The sequence below is a fragment of the Gossypium arboreum genome, chromosome 5, assembly GCF_025698485.1.
Source record: "Gossypium arboreum isolate Shixiya-1 chromosome 5, ASM2569848v2, whole genome shotgun sequence".
NCBI classification, from domain to species: Eukaryota; Viridiplantae; Streptophyta; class Magnoliopsida; order Malvales; family Malvaceae; genus Gossypium; species Gossypium arboreum.
Genome location: NC_069074.1, coordinates 39827966 through 39843276, shown reverse-complemented (window position 1 = coordinate 39843276; position 15311 = coordinate 39827966). Strand labels below are relative to the sequence as shown.

The 15311-nt window shown below is 35.4% G+C and overlaps 1 non-coding gene across 1 annotated transcript; it reads left to right on the top strand.

Moving 5' to 3' along the window:
- Window positions 1-11676: 11676 nt before the first annotated feature.
- LOC128293589 (small nucleolar RNA R71) lies at window positions 11677-11783 on the top strand. Its single transcript, XR_008283770.1, has one exon. It is a non-coding gene; the product is annotated as a small nucleolar RNA R71 (small nucleolar RNA).
- The last annotated feature ends 3528 nt before the right edge of the window (window positions 11784-15311 follow it).

Genomic DNA, 15311 nt, shown 5'->3' with positions numbered 1-15311 from the left:
GTTTATTTCCCATAAGAATAGACTCAATAAGGAATCCATGCATGTAAGGTATGACTCTTAATAATTTTTGTACAATTTTTAGTAAATTTCTAAAGTCAGAACAGGGGATCTCGAATTAATTCAGACCCTGTTTCACATGAATTCAAATATCACACAATATGGGATTCTTTTTCTTCTCTTGTTTCTTTCATCTGAATATAGACTCATTAAGATTTAATCCAATATTTTATTCTACCTCTAACTCATTTTCCATTATTTTTAGTGTATTTTCAAAGTTACACTACTGCAGTAACTCAAATCTGTCAAGGCTAAATTACTCAATCATATTTTCGATATACCCGTTGAACTATTTGGAATAAAAATTGGATACTCGGGAATCTCGCACACTAAGTGCCAATATCATGGCCCGAAGCCAAATCAATGTAACTTTAATGACATGCCCTTTGTATCCTAATTTATTCCTAAGGTTCAACAGGAATTTCCAATGCCTAATTTTCATAAAATACTTCCGTACAATCATAATTATCAACAATTCAATTATACAACATTAAATCTCAATTATAATAATGCTTATTAACAAGCTCATACATACATGTACATACCTGTACCGATCCATAACAAAATCATACTTACACGAAATGTCACTGCACAATCGATGTCTTGCACGCTAAGTGCTATACCGGATGTTTCGCACACTAAGTGCCATCCTCGATACTTCGCACACTAAGTGTCATTTCGGATGTTTTGCACACTAAGTGTCATCATCAATACTTCATACACTGTGTCATTTCGGATGTCTTGCACACTAAGTGCCATCCTCAATACTTCGCACACTAAGTGCCGTTCGTTTGGTCGATAAATCATTAATCATTAAAATACTCATAAATGTTCCATTTATATGATTCCAACGCATTAAATGCTCAATATAATAATACTTAATACGTACGAACTTACTTGTTTATAACCTTGCCACATCCCAGTCACTTAATGAACACATCATTCACATAACCAAGTTCCTGCACTTATTCCTCACAAAACTCACAAAGCAGTACATAGTAAGTCTCCTGTTGAACACTTCGGATCAATACTCGATACTTGGTGGTTTCAGCACATAGCTCCACCCATCATATAGTTCGGCTCTCTTGTACACATGGTGAACACTTAGTACCACCCATGTGACCTAGCCAGTTTATCTCGTAGCTCTCTTGTCTACATGGTGTACACATAGTATCACCCATGCGACCTAGCTACATTATAATATCTCGTAGCTTTCTTGTACACATGATGTGCACTCAGCACCATACATATGACCTAGATACGTACCATCTGTATCATTCAATCTTTCCGAAGGTTCAACCGGGATTTCTCTCTCTTTTCCAACAATTTCACCAATCAAGTAATTATCAACAAACATATTTCCAATATTATTATAAAATATCATAATACAAGTAAAATTGATGTATTACCTACATATAAACTTACATCTCATTTAATATCAAGGCAATAACATTATTGCAGTATTATTATCATACCAACTTACCTCAAATGCCGAAACGGCCAACTTTCCTGACTTAGCACACAACTTTGTTCTTCCCTGATCTTAATCCAAAATTTCATGTTTTCTTGATCTAACATGTCAAATAACACTTATTTAACAGATTTTATCAACACACTAACCAATTCAACTCATATATCAAAATTTGGAAAATTTACAATTATGCCCCTTAACTTTTCTAAAATTACACTTTTACCCCTAGGCTCGTAAAATAATTTTTTATTCAATTTCTATAAGGTTTAAGACATGCTGAACATTTTTCTCTTCTATGGCAACTCCAAATTTTCACTAATTCACACACTTATGACCAATTTATAACTTTTACAATTTAACCCCTTTTTGACATTTTTACCGAAATTCATTGAATAAAATTCATATTTAACACATCAAACATTCATTATCCACTATAAATCATCAAAACACAACCATATCATGAATGGGTAAATTTTTAAACTCTAATTTCTCTTCAATCAATTGGTAGAAATAGAAAATTTAAGCTTCGGGATCTCAAAATACGAAAATCATTAAAAACGGGACAAAACCGTACCTATATAAGCCATAGAAGCTTGGCCGAATGGAGCTCATCCATGGCTGCCATTTTCAGTTCTTTCCCACGGTTGAAGAAGAAAGAATGGGAAAAAAATGATAGCTTTTATCATTTTTGTCTTATTAGGTTATTTTAATTAATTTACAAAATTACCCTTTTTATTTCAACCAAATTTCAAAAATACCAAAAAAATATCCATTCACTAACTTATTAAAGGAATAATTATCACATAAGGACTTTCAATTTAAAACTCATAACAATTAGGCACCTCATATATAAAGAACTCAACTTTTGCACTTTTTACAATTTAGTCCTTTTGACTAAATTGAGTGCCCAAACGTCAAAATTTTCGAATGAAATTTTTACGAAATATTTTCATAAATTTATAGACTATAAAAATATAATAAAAAAAAAATTTTTCTCATCAGGTTTGTGGTCCCGAAACCACTGTTCCGACTAGACCCAATTTTAGGCTGTTACACTTATGTGTTACGTTGATTTAATTCTATGTTTATAAACTGTTATCTACATTGGATGGCCTTGAGAACCTGATAAAAGTACGTTGGTATTGATCTAAATTATCGTGTAAGAACGTGTCAGGGACATAGGCATCGATTTGAAATTTACGTGTAAGACCATGTCTGGGACATCGGCATCGTATCTATTCTTGTATAAGACCCTATCTAGGACAGAGGCATCGATACTGAATTTCATGTAAGACCACGTCTGGGACGTTGGCATTGTACTTATCTTTGAATATCTATTCTCTTCCTGGATTGTCCGATGATAAGGTATGAGATATGAAATATATAATTCTTACAGATACATTCACATCATACTTAATTTCTGAATATGAAAGATTCTGTTTCTACGAAGTAGGTTCAGAATCATAGAAATGAACATGATATGCTTACAAGCAAATGAGCATGGTTAAGTTTATGAACAACTCTGAGAAATGACTATGACTTCTTATTGTTGTTTTGAACTACATATATATGCTTTATGTAATTAAACCAATTGTGTTTGGCTTACTAAGTTTTTTGTAGCTTACTCTGTGTGATTTCTGTCTGCTTTGCAGTTTTTGTAGCTACTGAAGGCTCGTGGATAATCGAGGATCGTCGTCACACTATCAAACTTATTTTGGTACTTTTGAATGTGTAAATATTGTTAAGTATGGCATTTATAGGCTAGAATGTCTAAGTTGAAATCTTTGTATGTATATATAAGTTATGCCATATCAATTTGCTAGCAAATGATAAGTTTGTGCATAGTTGTGATGCATGTTTTGTAATGTGCCATGTTCTAATATGAATTGGTCATAATTAAGTATGGAATTGGTTGGAAATGTTGGTATAATTGTTGCATATTAATGTTTGTAGATTTGAAACCATATGGGGTGGCAAATTGGCATAAACCAAGCCTGCATTGTGCCACACGGCCAAGGAACACGGGCGTGCCTAGTGGCCGTATGAGAAAGCCAATAGCCAGTTAAATTTTAGACGGTCATGCCACACGGCCGTGTGTGTTAGCCGTGTTAAAAAGTCAGTATAGGAGCTCTTTTTGGAACGGCTGGACCACATGGGCGTGTCTTGTGCTCGTGTAAGTCACACGGCTTAGTTACACGGGCGTGTGACTTTGTCAATTTTGAAAAGTTTGGTTAAGTTTTAAAAATTTTGATTGGGTTCGGTTTAGTCCTGACCTTCCCTAAATGTATGTTTTAGGACTCGTAGACCATCTTAATGGATGAATTGTTGATGAATGCAATTGTATTAATGTTATATGATATCTGAAACTCTATGTTGTTCAGAAATGCTCTGCCTATCTAGTGACACCCCTTACCTATTCTGGCGACGGTTACGGGATAGGTGTGTTACATTTTATTGGTATCAGAGCTATGGTTTAGTCGGTTCTAGGACTACCATAGTGTATATAAGTCTAGATATACATGCCATACATTTAATTCTGTGATAGTGTGATGACTCCTGACTTTGAAATGTGCTTTTATATAGCAAATGGATCATGATAGAGCTGTAGTTGACGATGTTGAAAGCAATGCGCCTGCTCCCGCGCAAGGGGCGGTGCAAGATGATTCACGACCGGCTATGAGTAGCCGTGATAGTGAGGCTAAGCAAGCCTTCTATCAGATGATGAATGAATGGTTCACCCAATACATTAGAACCAATCCGACTGTACAATAACCTCCACCCCTGGTTAATCCTTCTTAGATTCCTGTCGTGACTTTTGTGATTCCGGTTCAGCTAAATAGACCATCGGTTGATAAGATTAGAAAGTATGGGGCTCTAAAATTCTGAGTTACAATGAATAATGATGCTGAAAGAGCCGAATTTTGGTTAGAAACTACAATACAAGTATTTGATGAAATGTCTCTGAATATAGAAGAATGTGTTAAATGCGCCGTTTCACTTCTGAGAGATACGACATACCATTGGTGGAAAAATTTAATATCAGTGGTTCTGAGCGAACGGGTTACCTGGTACTTCTTCCAAGCTAAATTTCAGAAGAAATACATTAGTCAGAGATTAATTGATCAAAAACGTAAAGAGTTTCTCGAGCTTAAACAGGGTCGAATGTCTGTCACTGAATATGAATAGGAATTTGTGAGATTGAGCCAGTATGCTCGGGAATGTGTATCAAATGAAGCAATAATGTGCAAAAGGTTTGAAGATGGATTAAACAAAGATATCCGACTGTTAGTTGGAATTTTTAAAATTAAAGAAATGGTAGTACTTGTTGAGCGAGCATGTAAAGCTAAAGAATTAAGTAAAGAGAAAAGAAAAGCTGATTCTAAGGCTAGAAATGCTAGAAAGAGATCTTCGAGTAAATCATTTCAGTCTGGGTCAAAGAAATTTTGAGATGATCAAAGTTGTCTGAATGCTAATGTGGGACATTCAAACTGAGATTGAGCTAGATCATATATTAACTCTAGGATCCCCGCTACTTCTATTGCAAGTGTTGGAAATATTCGATCTGAGAGACCTGAATGTAAACAATATGGTAAAAGACATCTAGGGAATTGTAGATTGAATGACCGAGCTTGTTTTCGATGTGGGTCCTTGGATCATTTTGTAAGAGATTGTTCTGAGCCGACTGAGCAAGAAAATATACAGAACCCGAAATCGAGTAACACCTCAGCTAAAGGTAGACTTTCCAGAAATGCAAGAAATGCAAGTAGTGGTCAAAGAGCTACTGGAGATACTGTTGTTAGATCTGAGGCCAGAGCACCTGCCAGAGCCTATGTTATCCGAGCTCGTGAGGAAGTCTTGTCTCCAGACATGATTACTGGTACTTTTACTCTTTATGATACTTTTGTGATTGCATTGATAGACCCTGGATCAATGCATTCTTATATTTGTATGAATTTAGTGCACAGTAAGACTTTTCCTGTAGACTGAATTCGTAATTAGAGTATCGAACCCCTTAGGCAAAAGCGTCTTGGGTGATAAAGTCTGCAAGAATTGCTCGTTAATGATACGAGATACCTCTTTTCCTGCTGATCTGATGTTATTGCCTTTGACGAATTTGATATAATTTTGGGGATGGACTGGTTAACATTGCACGATGCTATTGTGAACTGCAAAAGAAAAGTCATTGATTTAAGGTGTAAGAATGATGAGATAATTCGAATTGAGTCTAGTGATCTGAATGGACTACCAGCTGTGATATCTGTAATGAAAGCACGAAATTATGTAAAGAAAGGTTGTGTAGCCTACTTAGCTTATGTGTTAGACTCGAAAGTGAATGACAAGAAAATTGAATCAGTGCCCGTTGTATGTGAATTCCCTGATGTGTTTCCTGAAGAACTACCTGGTTTGCCTCCGATTCGAGAAGTCGAGTTTGGTATTGAATTGGTACCTGGTACTACTCCAATATCGATAGCTTCGTACAGAATGGCTCCGACTGAACTAAAAGAATTAAAATATCAGTCGCAAGAATTGACCGATCGAGGATTTGCTAGACCGAGTTTCTCACCTTGGGGTGCTCCTGTTCTGTTTGTGAAAAAAGAAAGATGGCACAATGAGAATGTGTATTGATTACCGACAACTTAATAAAGTGACTGTAAAGAACAAATACCCTCTACCTAGAATTGATGATTTATTCAATTCGTTGAAAGGTGCTACTGTATTTTCAAATATAGATCTGAGATCGGGTTACTATAAGTTGCAGGTAAAGGACTCTGACATTCCGAAAACTGCTTTCAGAACGAGGTACGGGCATTATGAATTTTTAGTTATGCCTTTTGGTTTAACGAATGCACCTACTATATTTATGGATTTGATGAATAGAATTTTCAAACCGTATTTAGATCAATTTGTTGTAGTATTCATTCATGACATATTGATTTATTCACGTAATGAATCTGAGCATGCTGAACATTTGAAAATAGTGCTACTGACTCTGCAAGATAAACAGTTATATGCAAAGTTTTGTAAATGTGAATTCTGGTTGCGAGAAGTTGGTTTTCTGGGTCATATTGTATCAGCTTTCGGTATTCGAGTTGATCCGAGTAAGATTTCAGCTATTCTGGATTGGAAGCCTCCGAAGAAAGTATTTGAAGTCCGCAGTTTTCTAAGACTTGCTGGTTATTATAGACGATTTGTAAAAGATTTCTCAATGATTGCAACTCCATTGACAAAATTGCTTCAGAAAGATGCGAAATTTGTATGGTCTGAACAATGTAAGAAAAGTTTCGATCGATTAAAAGCTCTGTTAACTGAAGCTCCGATATTAGTACAACCTGAGTCGGGTAAAGAATTCGTTGTTTATAGTGATGCTTAGTTAAATGGTCTCGGTTGTGTTTTAATGCAAGAGGGAAAAGTTGTTGCTTATGCTTCGAGACAATTAAAACCACATGAGAAGAACTATCCAACACACGACCTGGAGTTAGCTGCCATTGTGTTTGCTTTGAAAATTTGGCGTCACTATCTGTTTGGCGAGAAATGTCATGTGTTTTCTGATTATAAAAGTTTGAAGTATTTAATGACACAAAAAGATTTGAATTTGCGACAGAGAAGATGGTTGGAATTGTTAAAAGACTACGAGCTAGTTATTGATTATCATCCGGGAAAAAGCAAATGTTATTGTTGATGCTTTAAGTCAGAAATCATTATTTGCATTGTGTATAATGAACGCTCATTTTAATCTGTCTGATGATGGTTCAGTTTTAGCAAAACTGAAAGCAAAACCCTTGTTTATACAACAGATTTGCGAGGCTCAGAAATTTGACAATAAATTGATAGTTAAACGAACTCTGTGTGATTCTGAATTCTGGGTTGATGTTAATGATTGCTTGAGATTCAGAATAGACTCTGTATTCCGAGAAATCTAGAGTTAATTCAGTTGATTTTGAGTGAGGCTCACAGTAGTAGATTTTTTGTACATCCGGGGAGTACGAAAATGTATAACGACTTGAAACAATTATACTGGTGGCTGGGAATGAAAAGAGATATTTCTGACTTTGTTTCAAGATGTTTAATCTATCAACAAGTTAAAGCTGAGCATCAGGTGCCATCTAGATTATTACAACTGATTATGATTCCAGAGTGGAAATGGGATCGAGTGAGTATGGATTTTGTTTCGGGTTTGCCTCTGTCTCCGAAAAAGAAAGATGCAATTTAGGTTGTAGTTGATCGTTTGACGAAATCAGTTCATTTTATTCCGATTCGGTTTGATTATTCACTTGATAAGCTAGCTGAGTTGTATATTTCTGATATTTTAAATTGCATGGTGTACCATTGTCAATAGTATCTGATAGAGACCTGAGATTTACATCGCGATTCTGGAAGAAATTGCAAGATGCCCTGAGTACTAAATTGAATTTCAGCACTACTCTGAGCTGATTATTCAGATACTCGAGGATATGTTGAGATGTTGCATTCTTGAATTCAAAGGTACATGGGAACAATATCTACCTTTGATTGAATTTGCTTATAATAATAGTTTTTAATCGAGCATTAAAATGGCACCGTATGAAGCATTATATGGTAGGAAGTCTAAAACTCCATTATACTGGTCTGAGCTCAGTAAGAATAGCTTTATGGAGTTGATCTGATAAAAGAGACAGAACAGAAAGTGAAAATAATCTGAGATAGTTTGAAAGCTGCTTCTGATCGTCAGAAGTCATATGTAGATTTGAAACGAAAAGATATCGAATTTAAGGTTGGTGATAAAGTGTTCCTGAAAGTATATCCGTGGAAGAAATTGTTCCGATTTGGCAAAAAGATCAAGTTGAGTCCGAGGTTCATTAGACCATATGAAATCACCGAGCGAGTTAGACCGATTGCTTATAGATTAAGATTACCGTCTGAGTTAGAAAAGATTCACAATGTATTTCACGTATCGATGCTTCAACGATACAGATCTGATCCTTCGCATGTAATTACTCCATCTGGTATTGAAATCCATTCTGACATGACTTATGAAGAAAAGCTGATTAGTATTCTGTCTCGTGTGATTAAAGAATTACGTAATAAAAGAATTTCATTAGTCAAAGTACTGTGGCATAGCCATGGAGTAGAAGAGGCTACATGGGAGCCTAAAGATGCAATGAAACAACAATATCCGAATCTGTTTAACGGTAAGATTTTCAGGGACGAAAATCACTAAGGGGGGAGAATTGTAGCAGTCCGGTTCTGACCCTAGTAGGAATAGTGGTTTCGGGACCACAAATCGAGTCTAAAAAATATTTTAATATTATTTTCTGTGTCTGTGATATGAGAATTTGCATCTGTGAAATTTCTGTAATTTAATTTGTCTGTTTCTATGTTCGATTTGCAAAAAGGACCAAATCGCTTAAGTTGTAAAAGTTGCCTATTAGTGCTAAAGTACCTAAGTGCTATGGTTTGTTAAAGTTGAAGCCCTTGCATGTCAATAGGACCATTACATGATAGTAGGAGACATGGTTTGGCAATATAGTAAATAGATAAGCTTTTAAAGGATGGTTAGGTAATTAGGCATTATATGTTAATTATAATAAAAATAAACATGAAAATGAAACCATTTCATGCATATATTGCCGAAAATTCAAAAGAAATAAAAGGAGAACACCTAGGGTTCGGCTACTTCATTTCTTGATTAAGGTATGTACTTCGGTCTGTTTTTGATAATTTCTAATTTTCTGTAATCGTTGCTTCGTGTTCTTCAATTTTCATGTTCAAATTTCTATTTCTGTTAAGGATTTCATGAAATGAAATTGTTGATATCATGAGTTTTGTGATGTTTTTGGATGAATTATGAAGGCTTGTTAGATGAGTTATATGTTTTGTTCTTGAATTTTTTATGAAATGAGCTATTTGGGCTAATTTTTGAAAATGAGGTTTTGAAGGACTAATTTGCGAATTTAACATGTTGTATGGGCTTATATAAAAGCCATGACAATTCAGCTAGCCTTAGTTGCAAAGAAATTTTACATATTAGTGATTTTGTGAAAAATGGACTAAAGTGTCAAAATCTGAAATTATAGGGGCTAAATTGCAAAGTGCCCTAAATATGTATTTATGACTATTTTGAAAGAAATATATGATTTAATGGTTGAATTTGAATTGTATGAGATCAAGAACAAAGAATATCGGACTTAGATCGAGGGAAGTCCAAAGTAGTCGAATAGTAGACTCATTTTCGTTCGAAATCCGTACAAGGTAAGTCAAACTACACTAATGTGTTAAGTTGATTTAATTTTGTGTTTATAAACTGTTATCTACATTGGATGGCCTTGAGAGGCTGATAAAAGTATGTTGGTATTGATCTAAATTATCGTGTAAGAACGTGTTAGGGACACAGGCATCAATTTGAAATTTACGTGTAAGACCATGTCTGGGACATCTGCATCGTATCTATTCTCGTATAAGACCCTGTCTGGGACATCGGCATCGATACTGAATTTCATGTAAGACCATGTCTGGGACGTTGGCATTGTACTTATCTGTGAATATCTATTCTGTTTCTAGATTGTTCGATGATAAGGTATGAGATATGAAATGTATAATTCCTATAGGACGTTCATATCATACTTAATTTCTAAATATGAAAGATTTTGTTTCTGGGAAGTAGGTTCAGAATCATGGAAATGAACATGATATGCTTACAAGCAAATGAGCATGGTTAAGTTTATGAACAACTCTGAGAAATGACTATGAATTCTTATTGTTGTTTTGAACTACATATATATGCTTTATGTAATTAAACCAATTGTGTTTGGCTTACTAAGTTCTTTGTAGCTTACTCTGTGTGATTTCTGTCTGCTTTGCAGTTTTTGTAGCTACTGAAGGCTCGAGGATAGTCGAGGATTGTCGTCACACTATCGAACTCATTTTGGTACTTTTGAATGTGTAAATATTGTTAAGTATGGCATGTATAGGGTAGAATGTCTAAGTTGAAATCTTTGTATGTATATATAAGTTATGCCATATCAATTGGCTAGCAAATGATAAGTTTGTGCATAGTTGTGATGTATGTTTTGTAATGTGCCATGTTCTAATATGAATTGGTCATAATTGAGTATGGAATTGGTTGGAAATGTTGGTATAATTGTTGCATATTAATGCTTGTAGGTTTGAAACCATATGGGGTGGAAATTTGGCTTAAACCAAGCCTGCATTGTGCCACACGGCCACGGAACACGGGCGTGCCTAGTGGCCATGTGAGAAAGTCAGTAGCCAGCTAAATTTTACACGGTCATGGCACACGGCCGTGTCTGTTGGCCATGTTAAAAAGTCAATATAGGACCTCTTTTTGGCACGACTGGACCACATGGGTGTGTCTTGTGCCCGTGTGAGTCACACGCTTAGTTACATGGGCATGTGACTTTGTCAGTTTTAAAAAGTTTGGTTAAGTTCTAAAAATTTTGATTGGGTTCGGTTTAGTCCCGACCTTCCCTAAATGTATGTTTTAGGTCTCGTAGACCATCTTAATGGATGAATTGTTGATGAATACATCTGTATTAATGTTATATGATATCTGAAACTCTGTATTGTTCGGAAATGCTCTGTCTATCTGGTGACACCCCTTACCTATTTCGGCAACGGTTACGGGATAGGGGTGTTACAGTGGTTGTTGAAAACCCTAAGGATTTTGTGGCTTTCGATTCCCTTAACTACCCCAGGAGAAATTTGGGTTGTTCCTCCAACCTGCATTATAAGTATTACTGTATAGGTTTTTTTGAAATCTAAGGTTATTGTTACCCATATAGTTGACTTGTTCCTCTTCGGTTGTAGGATTGAAGTATTGATATTCTGTATGCACACCTACTACACTTGAGTCACACCTCATTACTGGATGTACCTGCGTAGAACCAAGTAAACCATCAATCTTTTTATTGAGAAGTTCTACCTGATTTGACAGCATAGTAACTGAGTCAACATTATAAAAGCCTACTGTTTTTGTTGGCTTAGTCCTCATGACTTGCCATTGATAGTTATTCAGTGGCATTTCTTCAATAAATTCATAAGCCTCCTCGGGTGTTTTGTTGTTGATGGTTCCTCCAGCAGCTGCGTCAATCATCTATCTTGTTGAGGGATTCACACAATTGTAGAATGTTTGAACTTGCAGCCATAGAGGTAACCCATGGTAAGGGCACCTTCGTAATAGATCCTTGTATCTCTCCCAAGCATTGTAAAGTGTTTCTAAGTCCATCTATACAAAACAAGAGATATCATTACGTAGCGTAGCCGTTTTAGTCAGCGAAAAATATTTTAGTAAAATTTTTTCTGTCATTTGTTCCCAAGTAGTGATAGACCCTCGTGGTAACGAGTTCAACCACTATTTAGCTTTGTTTCTCAGTGAAAAAGGGAATAACCGAAGGCGAATGGCATCATCAGAAACGCCATTAATTTTGAAAGTTTTGCAAAACTCCAGAAAATTCACCAAGTGAGTGTTGGGATCCTCATCCTGCAAACCATCAAACTGAACAAACTACTGTATCATCTAAATTGTGTTAGGTTTCAGTTCGAAATTATTCGCAGCAATAGCAGGTCTAACTATACTAGATTCAGTTCTTGTTAAAGAAGGTTTAGCATAATCATATATAGTACGTGGAGCAGGATTTTGATTTGCTAATTCAGCGGGTATTCCTGGGGGTAGCTGATTGTCTTGATTTTCAACCATCTCCTCGGTTGTAGTTGAGAGATCGTCCTCTTGCTCTTCCTCTGTGTATCTTAAGCTTCGCCTTATTTCTCGTTGATTTTTACGAGCTGTGCGATCGATCTCTTCGTCAAAAAGCTGTGGTCCTGACGGGTTTCTTCTAGTCATAAACTATAAAAACCTGCCAAGAGAAAGAAAGAGTAGGTTAATAAATAATAATAATAAAAGTAAATTGCAAGAAAAATAAATGGCTAAAGTAATAAAAATTTAGTGTTCCTAATATCTTAGTTCCCCGGCAACGGCGCCAAAAACTTGATCCCGTGGTTTAGTGATAGGTTTTAAATATTTTTAATTACTCGTTCTTGAACTAACTATTATCGCGATGTAGGCAAGTGTACCTATCGAACAGTAGTATAGTTTTAGCGAGACTGGATTGTTGAACCCAAAGGAACTAAAAGTACTAGTAATGACTGTCTTTTTATTATCTAGCCTAAGAATAAAGAGGTTTTGTTTTAATTAACTAATTATCTAAACTAAGAACGAACAGAGAAAAGAATTGGGGAATTGCTTTTGGGAATACCTAAGGAAAAATCCACCTAGACTTTACTTGTTATTCTGGCTTCGAATCAGACAATTTATTCATTCAATTCGTTCCATAGAGATCCCTAAGTTATGTTATTATCCCTATTCAAGACTAATAACACCTAATCCCTAGATTGAATAACCGAGACTTTTCTCTAATTAACACTCTAGTGTTGCATTAACTCGATCTATGGATACCCTTATTAGGTTTCACCCTAATCTGGCAAAATCTTGTCACCTTATTTTTAGGCACGCAATCAACTCCGCTTAATTATGACAAAAGTACTCTTAGACAGGGTCTATTCCTCCTCTGAATAAGAGCATGTCTTGAATCAGTATCCTGGGATATCAAAACAAGAATTAAGAACACATAATTAAGAACAAGTTAAATATTTATCATACGACTCAGAAAATAATAACAAGATTTGTCTTAGGTTTCATTCCCCTTAGGTATTTAGGGGTTTTAGTTCATAACTAAATAATAAAACATCTCAGAAGAATAAGGAATACAAAACATAAAGAAAACACAAAACTTCTGAAGGGAAATTGAGGAGAGATCTTCAGTCTTGATGATGAATCCGATTTCTGAGATGGATTAATCGGCTTCCTTGGAGTAATTCCTTACCCCCTATTCTCCGTCTCCCTTTTCTTCCTCCTCTAGGGTGTATTTATAGGCTTTGGAATGCTTATGAGCCCTTAAAAGTGGCCTTTCCAAATTGGACTCAACTTGGGCTCGGTAGGGACACGTCAGTGTGACACGCCCGTGTGCGATTACCTTAGGCCGTGTTCAAGCCTGCCAAATTGACACGGCCGTGTGGTCTGCCCGTGTGAATCATGCTTCGATTCTGCCAAATTGACACATCCGTGTGGTCTGCCCGTGTGAGGAGGTCCAAGTCGTGTTGATTTCGTACTTTAGCCCATTTTCTCCATTTTTGGCCCATTTCTCGTTCCTTTCGTTCTCCTACGCTCTCCTAAGTATAAAACATGAAATTAAAGCATTAGGAGCATCGAATTCACCAATTTTAATGAGAAATCATCCACAAAATGCATTAAACATGGGTTAAAAATATGTATAATTTACGGTTTATCACCTGACTTCGATCAATTAAGCAGAGCATAGAATCATAGATACAAATATTTAATTACAATAGATTCTAACAGTTATTCAATCAAATTTTTGGGGTGTTACACTACAAGTACAATGGCAGCTTGCTTGGGAAGCAAGCAAAAATTTTCCCAACGATTAAAGTGTACATCATCCTATATCTCATCATTAAATGAGGAGGAAAAATCAAAATCATGTTCAGAGATGAACATACGTCCCTGAATTGTTTGATAAAAATCAACGGCCACTCACAGTGCAAATTTAACGCCATCGTATTTCGAAAACGAAATCGAGGCAGTTTAGGAACAAGATCGTTTACATGTTCTTGGGGGAATTCTTTTAATTCAATATCCAATGAAAAGTAGTCAATACATAAATTAAAAACTTTAAAATGGAAATAAGAAAAACAATAATAATAAATAAAGGAAAAGAAAACTTAAACCATATTGATTGTCATCGTCGAATGGATTGAATCGAGAAGTGTCCCAAGCCAAAACAGTGCGATACTTGCAAAAGAAGAAAACTAAAAAAAGGTAAAATAAAAGAAAAGAAATCAATCAATGAATCGAAGTGTAACCTCCCAAACCCGGCCTAGACGTTATGGCTGAATCTGGAAGGCCACATTGGACACTTTAGTGTCAAACCTATCCAAACAAAAGTTAAAAACCTTCAAGTACTCCCTTTTATTAAACCATGGTTTCTATTGTTAGCTTTGGAAAAACATTCATTTACTTAGTCCAACCATGTTTAGGTCGAATTAGTGAATTAGGTGAATTTAAAAAAAAAAACCCAACTAATGCCGTTGCCTTTGAAAAATCATTTTGTTTATCTTCTTAGTAGGGGAAATGTATCATAACTAGTCAAATTATTAATTTAGCCATATATCATGCGTAGTCCATTTCAACATATTAATAAAAAATTGTGTATCTATATCAAATATGCATGTCATGCATGCATGAAAAACCCGAAAATCTCAAACAGTCCCAAACCACATTTTAAAGAAACTTTACAATCCAAAACTAAATAATAATAATAAAATAACCCTAAAATATAATTAAATTAAAATAATATGATGCAGTAAAGTCTGAAGTCCATCATACGTCCGCATGTCAATTTCAATCCTAAGTTCGATCATTAACTAAGAAGTTGAGGTAGTGAGGTGAGTTTAACAAGCTCAGTGTGATACTAAACAAGCAAGTATTAAGCATTCATACAAGCAATTTTATAGAGGTACCAATAGCACAATAAAAACTTATTAATAATAATTTCAAATGCACATGATCGTGGAAAATGCACAAGTAAGGTCCTTAGTACTCCGAATGCAGTGCACTGACTACAAATATATGCGGACTAAATATGTCGCTGGTTACCACAAAATCCCATCTCAATGCACTTGCAATATGTCATACAAATTCATATATAATCAC